Source organism: Manacus candei, unplaced genomic scaffold (genome assembly GCF_025592945.1).
Source record: "Manacus candei isolate 608988 ecotype Guabito, Panama unplaced genomic scaffold, ASM2559294v1 h1tg000078l, whole genome shotgun sequence".
NCBI classification, from domain to species: Eukaryota; Metazoa; Chordata; class Aves; order Passeriformes; family Pipridae; genus Manacus; species Manacus candei.
In genome coordinates, this window is record NW_026138126.1 from 238,312 (window position 1) to 250,839 (window position 12,528).

At 45.7% G+C, this 12,528-nt stretch overlaps 1 long non-coding RNA gene and 1 pseudogene across 1 annotated transcript; one reads left to right on the forward strand and one right to left on the reverse strand.

Moving 5' to 3' along the window:
- The window catches only part of LOC127481335 (NADH-ubiquinone oxidoreductase chain 2-like), a 168,228-nt pseudogene that overhangs the window by 76,837 nt on the left and 78,863 nt on the right, over nt 1-12,528 (forward strand).
- On the reverse strand, nt 3,736-10,480 carry LOC127481346 (uncharacterized). Its single transcript, XR_007908202.1, has 3 exons — nt 10,416-10,480; nt 9,786-10,306; nt 3,736-3,829 (listed from the first exon to the last, which is right to left on the reverse strand). It is a non-coding gene; the product is annotated as an uncharacterized LOC127481346 (long non-coding RNA).

Below are 12,528 nucleotides of genomic sequence, written 5' to 3' on the forward strand. Positions count from 1 at the left end.
GACTGCGTTTACTGCTCTGAGATCCTGAATCATCCTCCATTTGCCAGTTTTTTTGGGAATGCAAAATACAGGAGTGTTCCAGGGACTATTTGTTTGCACAATGTGTCCTGCTTCCAATTGTTCCTCTACAAACATCATTAAATGTTCAAGCCTTTCTTTTTTCATGGGCCATTGGTCTACCCAGACCGGCTGGTCACTTTTCCAGACCAGCTTAATCGGTGCTTGGGACGGCTGACCAATGGCCCCTATTGAAAAACCTGGTTGCTTGCAGGAGGAATTTGCATTACTGTGCCAAACTGTGAAAGTATATCACGTCCCCACAGAGAGCAAGGGATCGGGGCTATGAATGGAGCTACCTTTGTTACTTGCCCCTCTGGTCCCAAGACAGTGAGTACTTGAGCACTCTGTCTGGGTCTTTGTGTGCCTCCCACCCCTTGAATGGTTGCAGCTGGGCAAACAGTAGGCCAGTCAAGTGGCCATTCGGAGTCCTTTATGATGGAAACATCAGCTCCCGAATCCAAAAGGCCTGTAAATCGGTGCCCATTAACCTGGCACGTCATGAGCTGTTGTGCTGCTGTGATGGCTGCTGCCCAGTAAACTTGTGGTTGTCCCGTGCTGCCAAAGGCCCCTGAACCCCGCTCTCTCCCCCCCTCCCCTGCAGGCAACGTACTGTAGAAGGGGATTAACTGAGCAAGCTTCTGTCCTTTCGGGATGAAGCAGGGGGGTGAAGGGGTCCATGCCATTATCAGAATCTCGCTATGAGAATCCGAGTCTATTACACCTGGCAGCACAAACAAACCCATTCTGGTGGTAGAGGACCTTCCAATCAGCAGTGCATGTACCCCTGGATTAAGGGGACCCCGATGTCCAGTCGGGATTAGCACCACCTCAGTGGAAGTTATGAGGACTGTGTCCCTGTTGGATAAGTCCGGCCCAGCGCTGGCTGATGTGGCGGGGCACAGATTGCTGGCTGGGGTGCAGGGGCACAGAGCGCTGGCTGAGCTGGGGGGGCACAAATCGCCAGCCTGTTCCCCTGTGTCGCATGTGATTGCTGTACCGGGGCGTGCGACAGCGCCCCTCGCCTCCAGTTTTTTGGCATCCTCCTTGCTTTGGGTTGCTTTTGAGGTGCCAATGCTAGAGGTTTCTGAGGGCAGTCCCTTTGGAAATGGTCAGGGGCCCCACAAATGAAACAACCATCTTTGGGTCTGGCCCCCTGCTCTGTCCTTAACTGAGTACTCAGTGCTACTGCTAGCAAATCTGATTGATGTGTTAAAGAACCCACCTCTTGGCAGGCACGAACTAATTCTGAGATACTGCAAGTTTCCCTCTTAGGAAGGGTTTGCAGAACTCTTTTACAATCCACATTAGCATTTTCGAAAGCCAGTCTTCTACTAAGGATTTCCCTGGCTTCCTCATTTTCAATCTGCCTATCCAGAGCAGATTGCAGCCGATCTAAGAATTTTGTGTAGAGTTCTGTTGGGCCCTGTATTATTTTGGTAAATGACAAGTTTGCATCTCTGTCTGATGTAGGTAATTTTCTTATTGCCCGCATGGCATGTTTTGCTATTACCTTGTATACCTCTCTATTGTAACCGGTTTGAGCATCTATGGAACGATAGTTCCCATCCCCTGTGAGTTGGTGTGCTGATACCCCTGTTTGTGGGTCATTAGCATAAGCAGAACAGATTTCTCTAAAATCGTTCAGCAATACATTGTATTGTGTGTTAGAAAGGCTTATTTGTAACAAGGTTCTCCAGTCATGAGGCATGAAGATGTATGTGGAACTTAGTGACTCTAAAAATGCAAGCGTGTTAGGGGATAATACACCAGTTTCTCTCATTAACTGTCTTAGTTCTTTGGTTAGTTCATGTGGTAATGGTTGGAACCTGCGACTTTGACGTGGACCGATAATTACTGGACATGCTTGTATAACTTGTAAGTCCCCAGTACGCAATGCCTCTTCTCTGCATAAAGCCCACCTATCAATTGTACCTTCTCGGTATGTTGCTTCATCCCTTGCCGGCGGAGCTATCCCGAAATCCCCCTCCTCCTCCCCCCATTCCTCCCATTCCCCCCCCCCTGCAGCTCCGGAGAAAGCGGCTGTCTGTGGGTGGGTGGTGGTGGTGGTTGGGGAGTACGGCGCGGGGGCGGGGAAGGACGGGTCGGTGTCCGAACCGCGTGGCAGGTGAGATGGTGGTGCCCGCTCCTGGGCGCGTACTCGGCGTTCATGCGCGGGATGGGTTGGCGAGTAAGCTGGGCTAGCCCCCCCACTCCCGTCACGGGACCCCCTGCTGCTGTCCCACTGACTGGAACCTCGCATCTGGGGCCCCGCTCCCTCCCGCCGGTTCGTGTCCCTTGGGCTCCTGGTTCCCTTCCCCGGAGTTGAATTGTGAACGGCTCCACCCCCTCCCCCCGCGGAGCTTTGTGAGTTCAAACTGCGGCGCGTAAAAGTGGGGCTGCTGCTTGCAACCTGAGTGGGGATGTATGTGTTCGTCGTTCTTTGGTGGGATCTGCTTAATGCAGTCATTATAGCTTGCCAGGCTGGGTAAGCATTGTTTGCTTGGGAATCCCCTCTCTGAGTCTTGAGTTTGATAAGATTGCCTATTTTGTCCCATATGTGAATGTTGAGGGCTTCAACCAGAGGTAGTTCTGGTACGGCTGCTTTAATGAGCCGCACCAACTCTGATAATTCAACCCTTGTAACCTGAACATAGTAAGGATTCAGCAGAGCAGCCAGTGCTTCTGTGTCCCGTGATACTTCGGTAGGGAAAAAATTTCCCATGTTATCTTTGTGTCTCGGCGCTGCTGGGGTGCGCTGCTGAAGAGGGTCTGTCGGTTTGTTGATTTGTGTTGGCTCACTGTCGGTTGGGTTGTGGCGTCCCGTCGGTGGCGGCTGATGTCCCGGTGCAGGTGGCAAGCGGCAAGCGGCGGCGGCAGGCACGGGCAGCTCTAGCGACGGACGCGGGGGTTGGTTGTAGAGGCGGCGGCTTGGGGCTGCAGGGATCGGCGTGTGCGGGTTGCAAAGCGGCGAACGAAGCGGCGGCGCTGGCGGCGGCGTCTCAGTCACGTGGCGGCGGCTCGGCGTGGTCCCGGCTCCGTCTCCGCTGAGCGCGGCGTTCGCAGCGGCGGCAACGGCGGCTCCAGGGGTTCCCGTGGTTCACTGGGCGGTGCGGGGATCGGGGGCGCGCTGTGTCGGAAGGCGCGGTGCGGCGCCTCGGTGAAGCCCGCGCGGTCTGAATACGGTGCAGGGGCTTTTTGCTGGCAGTGCTTTTTAAGCACGCCGCAGGGTCAGTCAGCAGCGGTGAGCAGGCGGGGAGCCACGACCAGTTTCTGCTGGACAGAAAACTGGAGCGGGGGCTCCGCGGGGGTCAGCGGTGGTTGGGGTTACTAGGACGCGGCAACGGCAAGCCACTTCTTGCACATGGTCCACACAGTCGGTAGCGAAGAGTCGCTTTACCAGATGACCGACACTCAGGGGACTAACAGGCCTTTCCCTGACGATCTTAAGGTGCTCCGCGGCTCGTTCTCTGAGCTGCAGGCACGCTTTCGCCCAGGGAGCAGTCTTAGACGTGCGGGGTGTGTCCCAGTCACTCACCGCTTTCGATATTGCGTTGACCCTCTCCACTCTCTCCAGTGGCTGCTTTGACCTCTCGGTTTCTTCCTTAACTCTTTCTTCTCTTCTTCCGTGCACTATCAGAGTTACAGTCTGGAATAAATCGCCGTGTGCCACGTCTGCGTCTTCTTAGTTTAGGCAAGGTTACGCTGCGAGGATGAAAAAAGGTTAATCGTCCAAAGGTACAAGGGCCTCCTACAGCCTTTCCCGGAATACCTTTCCATGCTCTTTGTCCACAAATGAGAAACAGATCATTTGGGAGACCTATTGCATCAGATCCAGGAATAAATTGTTTTTGCAGAGTTTCATTGCACCAAGCTGATGCGTTCTGGTAAATATCTCTAAGAAAAACTGTCAACTCCTGGATATGTGCAGTTTGCTAACATGATCTCATTATATAGAGTTCCCAACCAGCAGTTATCAATGGGTACTCCAACCAGACAGGTGCGAAAAGGACTCGTGGGAGTTACCATGGACACACATATCACGTCCATCTTCGTCACGTTGGCCAGGGTGGTCCACACATTGACATCTAAAACAGAAGTCAGCAAAGAAGCAAAGTATAGCTGATATCTTTCTGGAAGGTACAGTTGGGTCTGGAAAAGGCCCTGCTGCTCTGCACCCTCAGGGGAGAAACCAGCTCCTGGGGGCTGTTGGATTCCATCCCACCGCGTGGTCCATGGTTGGACCATGACACTGGTGAATGACTCGAACAGTGTATTGATGAAGTGTCATTTCTAAAAATGTAAACAACATAACAACTGAGTAACAGTGAAAATACAGACAATAATATAATCATGTCCATCCCCAGTCAGGAGATCTAAGTGGATTACAGTGGTCATTTACTTGGAGTCAACAGTACTTGAGATAATCTTTTCCCGGTTGGCAGACCTAGTTTCCAAGTTTGGACAGGTGAACAGGTGTGTCCAATTGTATGGGCCCGGACAACACAATGAATCTCAGGAATTTCTGCAAAATAGAAAGTCTAGTACAACAGAACTTCTCATTTCAGAATTTTATAGTCTGGATTCATCTTTTATAGTATGAAGTGGTTGACTGCCAGTCACACGTTTATAGGTCTGTTAGGCGCTATCACAGGCAATGTTTATCTGGAGTTTGATGCAACACCAGACAACATCCTGGTCTCACCAACCGCTCCCACAGAAAGCTTGCACTCTCTGTACAGATTCCAGGCCTCATCGGGAGCAAACCGTCCTGCCCCAGTTTACCCCTGACTGCAGTCAATCCCCCTTCTCCTCATGGAGTGATAGTACAGGTTATCTCTTGCCTCCATGCTATAAAAGAATTTTATCCATCTTCATATTAACTATACCATTGAGTGTGAAATCATTTCTGTACTTAACTAGAATATTACCAGTTCATCATAAGAAAATTGTAAACATGATGCGAGCCAGAGCCCATAGGGAGGTCCACAAACATCAGTCCTTCATTTGCAGTCTTACCAACCAGCTTTTCAACATAAGCTTTTCTTCTGCCAGGCCCAGCACCTCACACATGGTTATTTCACAATCACATATATTCTTGTATAGACTCGTAAGCCAAAAGGTTTCTGTCATTTGTTGATTCCAAATAATTCTTGCCACCTGCTGTAACACTACCGGGATGAAACACATACAAATATGAGCACTGCAAAACAATCAGTGTCTGATTTAGAATTCCCAAACCACACCGTTCTGCCTGATCTTCACAAACATCATTGGTGTGGCATGAATAGCACAGAAACAGATCATTCTATACAGTGATGACCATTAGGCTTCAGGATGTTACAAGTTTTATAGTTTTCTATTGTCTTCTTTCCCCCCTTAATGGCACGTCTGCCCCATCCCAGGAGACAAAACCAAGTACAATTGCAGTCCCTCTGCACACGGCATCACATATGTCCTTCACTTCTTGAAGCCAGGGCTTAGCTTTAGCCTTTACCTTTAACACTGCTGTCAGAACAACTTGGCAGCACACTGTTCAGGAATAATATTCCAATTCTGATTGTTGCTTACCAGTAATACAAAACGAAGCATACAGATTGTTGGTGCAACTCATCTAAGAAATATAAAACTTCTTATCTCTGGAAGAGTAGATCCAGGGATCTATTGGGACACGAGACTTGCTATGCAGGAAAGAATAACCAATCCATCTTGTTATTCAAGATACATGACCTGCACTGAATAGGCTAATGCAGGAGTAATCATGGCTTTGGTAGCTATAGCCTCCCAGCCTCTGGCCAGGACATTGACATTGTTCATTACATAAATCACAACATCAGGTGTGGACAAGACACACGAGAGACAGGTACACGATAACTGAGTCATTACACCAGTTAGCAAAAGTTAGTAGACACAATTAATTACATTTAGGATATGTTTTTCTTCCATGTGATATTCGGGCTGGTCTTGTGCTGCTCAGCATTCACTGATCTCTGTCCAGAATTCTTGCCGCTCATGATAAGGTTTCATCAAACATGCTGGAAGCCAGCAGGGTCCTGTGGGAGACAAAACACAAACAACTCCCCCCTTCCAAATACTAACAACTTAATATTTACTTGAGGTATCATATTACCCCTCCTCATTACAACAGTATCAAGTTAAGGTTTTGTTCTGTGGGTGGGAGGCCTGGAAGGTCACCAAGTTGCTGCAACCTCTCTATGATCTCTTCTATGGGTGCCCCTGAGTTAGACACTAACAGTGGAATAATGTATGGTTTCCAGGGTACAGGACAGCCTTCTAACAATTTGTTTCGCATTACTGGAATTAAAGGTTGTTGCATGTAAAGTTCAGGGCTTTGCAGCTCAATAGCTACCTTCATCCCTTCCCCCTTTAATATTTTGATTGCTTGATGCAGAGTTACCCAGGATGAACTTCCATCCTGCCATGATCCATCATTAGTAAAACGGTCACTGAGACCTTCAGCAATAACTGAAACCAAAGTTCTATCAACTCCTGGTGTTCGTCTTAAACGCCGAAGGGCATTTTGTACATATACATCATTAGTTAACCCTAAAAACTTCGTGGCATCAACATCATCTATTATCACAGAGTCAGCCCCTTGCTCTGTGTGCCAACTCATCTGATGTTGATAACTTCTCTGAATTTTCTATAAAATCGTCCTCATCAGAATCATCACTACTACTCTATATGTTACTATCCCACTTCTCTGGATCTCAATCAGGGGAAGTGATTATAGCTCGCACCCCTGGTCCCCGATCACTTGGGTCTATTTTCCTTTGCCTGTGCCGAACAGTTCTCACAGCATATTTCTCAGCTAAAGTAACACATTTATCTTCTACCCTGTTCTTTTAGGCCTGAAGGTCAAGTAAAGTCTGGCGTTGTACCAGCTGAGTGGCTCTTAGAGCATTCAGCTGCTCCTGCAGTTTTTTGCATTTTTCCACAGTTAACTTGTATGCAGTAAGCAGTGCACCCCCCCATTCGTCCAGCCTGTTCCAGATGACTGCTTGATTTAGTAGTAGGGGTAAACTACTCCCAGTATTGCAATACCTCCATTGGGGTCTGCTGCCCCCAATACTCAAGAGGAATCTTTGTACATGCTTCCCACTTATTCTACAAAGTAATCTATGGCTCCTGCCCCAATTCTATTAATTCACGGGGAGGAGCTTTCTTAGGTTCATTGCCGCCTGCGACTGACCCTCCTAACCACTTTTTCATCTTAATCTACTAATGTTCTCACTAACAGAACAATGACAAAAGATTCTCGATTTTTAAGCTAAACACAATGAGACACACTAATCCACAAACTATGGCTCTTACATCACAAACAAGCCTAACTACACATACACATCAAATCTAAAATCTTTATATACCAACCACAAAATACACACTCTACAGTAACTCTAAATGAATCCTCAGAAAGACATATCTATGAGTGAAACAACAATAAAACCTAATCCACTGGGTATCTTCTAGGCTTTGATTCGCTCCACACCGAATACAATAAAAATTTAAAGTCCGATCTAGCCTTATCTCCTGGCTGCCTCTACGTCCCAAGATATATTTATTACAATTAATACAACAAAGTCGTACATATAAACAACAGTTGCAAAAAAGGACAAATCTTAATTCTAGGTCTCAAGAAGTGTGGTATACTCACAATTAATTGCTCAGAACTACCTCCCATATGCAAAAAACAAACAAAGCATATAAAACACAAGCATTGCCACCCATATAGTAACTTAATCAACAAGAACAACAAAAACCACTTTAAAACAAAACAATTATAAGATATGAACCCAGACACTGGCACTCACGGCACCCACACAGAGTTCACCACACACACAGGGACACGGTTTCCCAGGCTATGCTCTCCACCTGAGAATCTCCCTTTTACACAACACACACGAGGACACGGCTCTCCAGGCTGTGCACTCCACCTGAAGATCTCCCACCAATACACAGGGACACGTCAGCTGAGCACTCCACCAACGAATTCCCTGGGGCACTGCTTATTCCTCCATGTATCCTGCCGACTACGCCAATTTATGTAGCAGTACGTTCGGATACATGTCCGGAATAAAGACAAGTGCCAAAAATACTCAAGCACACAAAATATCTCTTATTACAGTGAGAATAATAATACTAGTAATAAACTTAACAAGAGGGATTAAAAATTAAAAAGAAAAAGGGATACAAAATAACTATCTTATCGGGTGGCATTAAAACAAATACTACGAACAGCATTTAATACAGTATTAACTAGTGAAAAAGGGATACCAAAGAAGGATCTTAACACAATATTATGGATAACACGATATTGGTTAGTAAAAAGGGAAAACTAAAGGAAAAATACTATAAACATAAAAGGAGAATTAAAGGAACACAAAAAGGATATTAAAAAAGTTTGTTCTCTCAGTTGCTTCCTATCAAAAAACTGTGCTTACCCACACAGACAGGCCAGGGCTGTCAGGATCTGCAGCAGCTGGTCGGTACCCATGCTTAGCGGGCGTCCCCGTGGAGCAACACAGTCTCGGTGGTAGGATGAGTATCGCGCAACTCAGCAGCTCCGACACCCCATTTTTATCAGTTCCACATTACACTACGTAGGGCCAGTACGCAGTATAAGGTGATGCCTGAATGGCAGCCAAACACCGCCTGATCATTACCTCATGGCAGCAGTCTGCGTATGCCCTACTTGTAGGGCAAGGGGCGAGCGACCCCTGCCCACATAATCTTCCTCCCATCATCATCTTTCTCACCCCTATGGATGACCTCTACCATTGTGTTTCAAGGGTAGATGTCTCTATCTTGCAATATGTAGCAAAACCAAGGAAGAACTCAGCTCTGATAATAGGGAATATCAGGCTGACTTGCTAAAAAGCACAATGGACCTTACAATTAGCTTGTGCCATGAAGTTACATTGTACCATACTCTAGCTGGTTTCACATCCTAATATGATTCCGTTCTCACGCCTCTATGCTCCATTGATCATCTAATTCAAAAGTACCCCCCTTACATACCACCGCGTGATCAATGGTAGCAAGAGGGTGATAACGAACTACTCAAAATTGCAATGCATTTAGCCTGGCGTTTATCATTTGACGTACGCATGTTAGTATACAGGGAATCATACACAATATGCATGTTATTATACGTCCAACTATTGACAAGCCTATTAACGCTTTTCGTAACCAGGACCATCCCCATTTCCAATCACCAAAGAGGTTCCATTCATCATGAACATGTAATTGTTGAGTAAGGGCTTTTAATTTCTGGCTGCTAGCATGAACAGATTCAGAATGATCACTTAAATTCATGCAGCACATGCCCTCAAAATCTTGACAGCCATGTCCCTGGGCTAACAACAAAAAATCAATAGCAGCTCTATTTTGTAAACTTGCATGTCTAACAGAGTCTACATCTGTGAGCAATGCACTCAAAGCAGCAGAAGTAGCATTAGCTTCTTTAACCAACCAGCATCCTAGTTTATTTAGAGAAGCCAAAGCATGAGCAGTCCCTATCTGAGATATTACACTAGCAGTTATTCTTTCAGCCTTATTCCAAAACTCTACATCAGAGTTACAGTCCGGAGTAAACCGCCATGTGCTATGTCTGCGTCTTCTTAGTTTAGGCAAGGTTACGCTGCGAGGATGAAAAAAGGTTAATTGTCCAAAGGTACAAGGGCCTCCTACAGCCTTTCCCAGAATACCTTTCCATGCTCTTTGTCCACAAATGAGAAACAGATCATTTGGGAGACCTATCACATCGGATCCAGGAATAAATCGTTTTTGCAGAGTCTCATTGCACCAAGCTGATGCGTTCTGGTATATATCTCTAAGAAGAAATGTCAACTCCTGGATATGTGCAGTTTGCTAACATGGTCTCATTATATAGAGTTCCCCACCAGTAGTTATCAATGGGTATTCCAACCAGACAGGTGCGAAAAGGACTCGTGGGAGTTACCATGGACACACATATCACGTCCATCTTCGTCACGTTGGCCAGGGTGGTCCACACATTGACATCTAAAACAGAAGTCAGCAAAGAAGCAAAGTATAGCTGATATCTTTCTGGAAGGTACAGTTGGGTCTGGAAAAGGCCCTGCTGCTCTGCACCCTCAGGGGAGAAACCAGCTCCTGGGGGCTGTTGGATTCCATCCCACCGCGTGGTCCATGGTTGGACCATGACACTGGTGAATGACTCGAACAGTGTATTGATGAAGTGTCATTTCTAAAAATGTAAACAACATAACAACTGAGTAACAGTGGAAATACAGACAATAATATAATCATGTCTATCCCCAGTGAGGAGATCTAAGTGGATTACAGTGATCATTTACTTGGAGTCAACAGTACTTGAGATAATCTTTTCCCGGTTGGCAGACCTAGTTTCCAAGTTTGGACAAGTGAACAGGTGTGTCCAATCGTATGGGCTCGGACAACGCAATGAATCTCAGGAATTTCTGCAAAATAGAAAGTCTAGTACAACAGAACTTCTCATTTCAGAATTTTATTGTCTGGATTCATCTTTAACTCCTTCCCTTACTAATGAATCCCCAAGCTAAACTAATCTCCACAATAAGCTTACTCCTAGGAACCTCAATCACAATTTCGAGTAACCACTGAATAATAGCATGAGTCGGCTTAGAAATTAACACTTTAGCTATTCTTCCATTAATCTCTAAAAGCCACCATCCACGAGCCATTGAAGCCTCTACTAAATACTTTCTAACTCAAGCAGCCGCATCTACGCTACTTTTATTCTCCAGCATGACCAATGCATGATTCTCTGGCCAATGGGACATCACCCAACTAACCCACCCCATATCATGTATACTACTAACTATTGCAATTTCAATTAAACTAGGTTTAGTCGCATTTCATTTCTGATTTCCAGAAGTTCTTCAAGGTTGAACTATAACAACATGCCTCCTACTAGCCACAGTCACAAAATTTCCACCAACCACACTATTCTACCTAACATCCCCCTCACTCAACCCAACTCTCCTATCTTCGATAGCTATTGCTTCCGCAGTCCTAGGTGACTGAATAGGACTTAACCAAACCCAAACTCGCAAAATTTTAGCTTTCTCATCTATCGCACACCTAGGACGAATAACTATTATTCTCAACTATAACCCCAATCTGACTTTAATTACGTTCTATCTATATACTGTAACAACTTCCGCCATCTTCTTCATCCTTAACACAACCAATACCCTAAAACTATCCACTGTTATATCCACATGAACCAAAATTCCATCACTAACCACAATCCTTATGCTCACTCTCCTCTCCCTTGCAGGTCTTCCTCCCCTAACAGGATTCCTACCCAAATGGTTAATTATTCAAGAGCTCACAAAACAAGAACTAACAGTAGTAGCCACAACTATTACCCTACTCTCTTTACTTGGACTTTTCTTCTACCTACGACTGGCCTACTGTGCAACCATCACACTACCCCCAAACTTCACTAACTACATAAAACAATGACAAACTAACAAACCAACTAACACCCTAACCACAACCTTTACCTCCTTATCAATTATACTCCTACCACTATCTCCCATAGTACTCGCAATCCCTTAGAAACTTAGGTTATTTAAACCAAAGGCCTTCAAAGCCTTAAACAAGGGCTAATCCCTCTTAGTTTCTGTTAAGGTACACAGGATACTAACCTGCATCTCCTGAATGCAACTCAGATGCTTTAATTAAGCTAGAACCTCCCCCTAGACAGATGGGCTTTGATCCCATAAAATTTTAGTTAACAGCTAAATGCCCCAACCAACAGGCTTCTGTCTACTAGATCCTGGCGCATGTTTAATGCACATCAATGAACTTGCAACTCAACATGAACTTCACTACAGAATCGATAAGAAGAGGAATCAAACCTCTGTAAAAAGGACTACAGCCTAACGCTTCTACACTCAGTCATCTTACCTATGACTTTCATCAACCGTTGACTATTTTCCACTAACCACAAAGATATCGGCACACTTTACCTTATTTTTGGCGCATGAGCTGGTATAATCGGCACAGCCCTTAGTCTCCTCATTCGAGCAGAACTAGGACAGCCAGGCACCCTTTTAGGTGATGACCAAATTTACAATGTAATCGTCACCGCACATGCCTTCGTTATAATTTTCTTTATAGTAATGCCTATTATAATCGGAGGGTTTGGTAACTGATTAGTACCATTAATAATTGGTGCCCCCAACATAGCATTTCCACGAATAAATAACATGAGCTTCTGATTACTTCCTCCATCCTTCCTACTTCTTCTAGCATCTTCTACAGTAGAAGCCGGGGCCGGAACAGGATGAATAGTATACCCACCCTGTGCAAGTTTCGAGCTGGCTTCCTGCCAAGTCCCCGAAACTCGACAACAAGGACCCGCCTCCCAGAGAGGGAAAAGAAAACCAAGCAGCCAAAGCTATAGCAAATATATATATA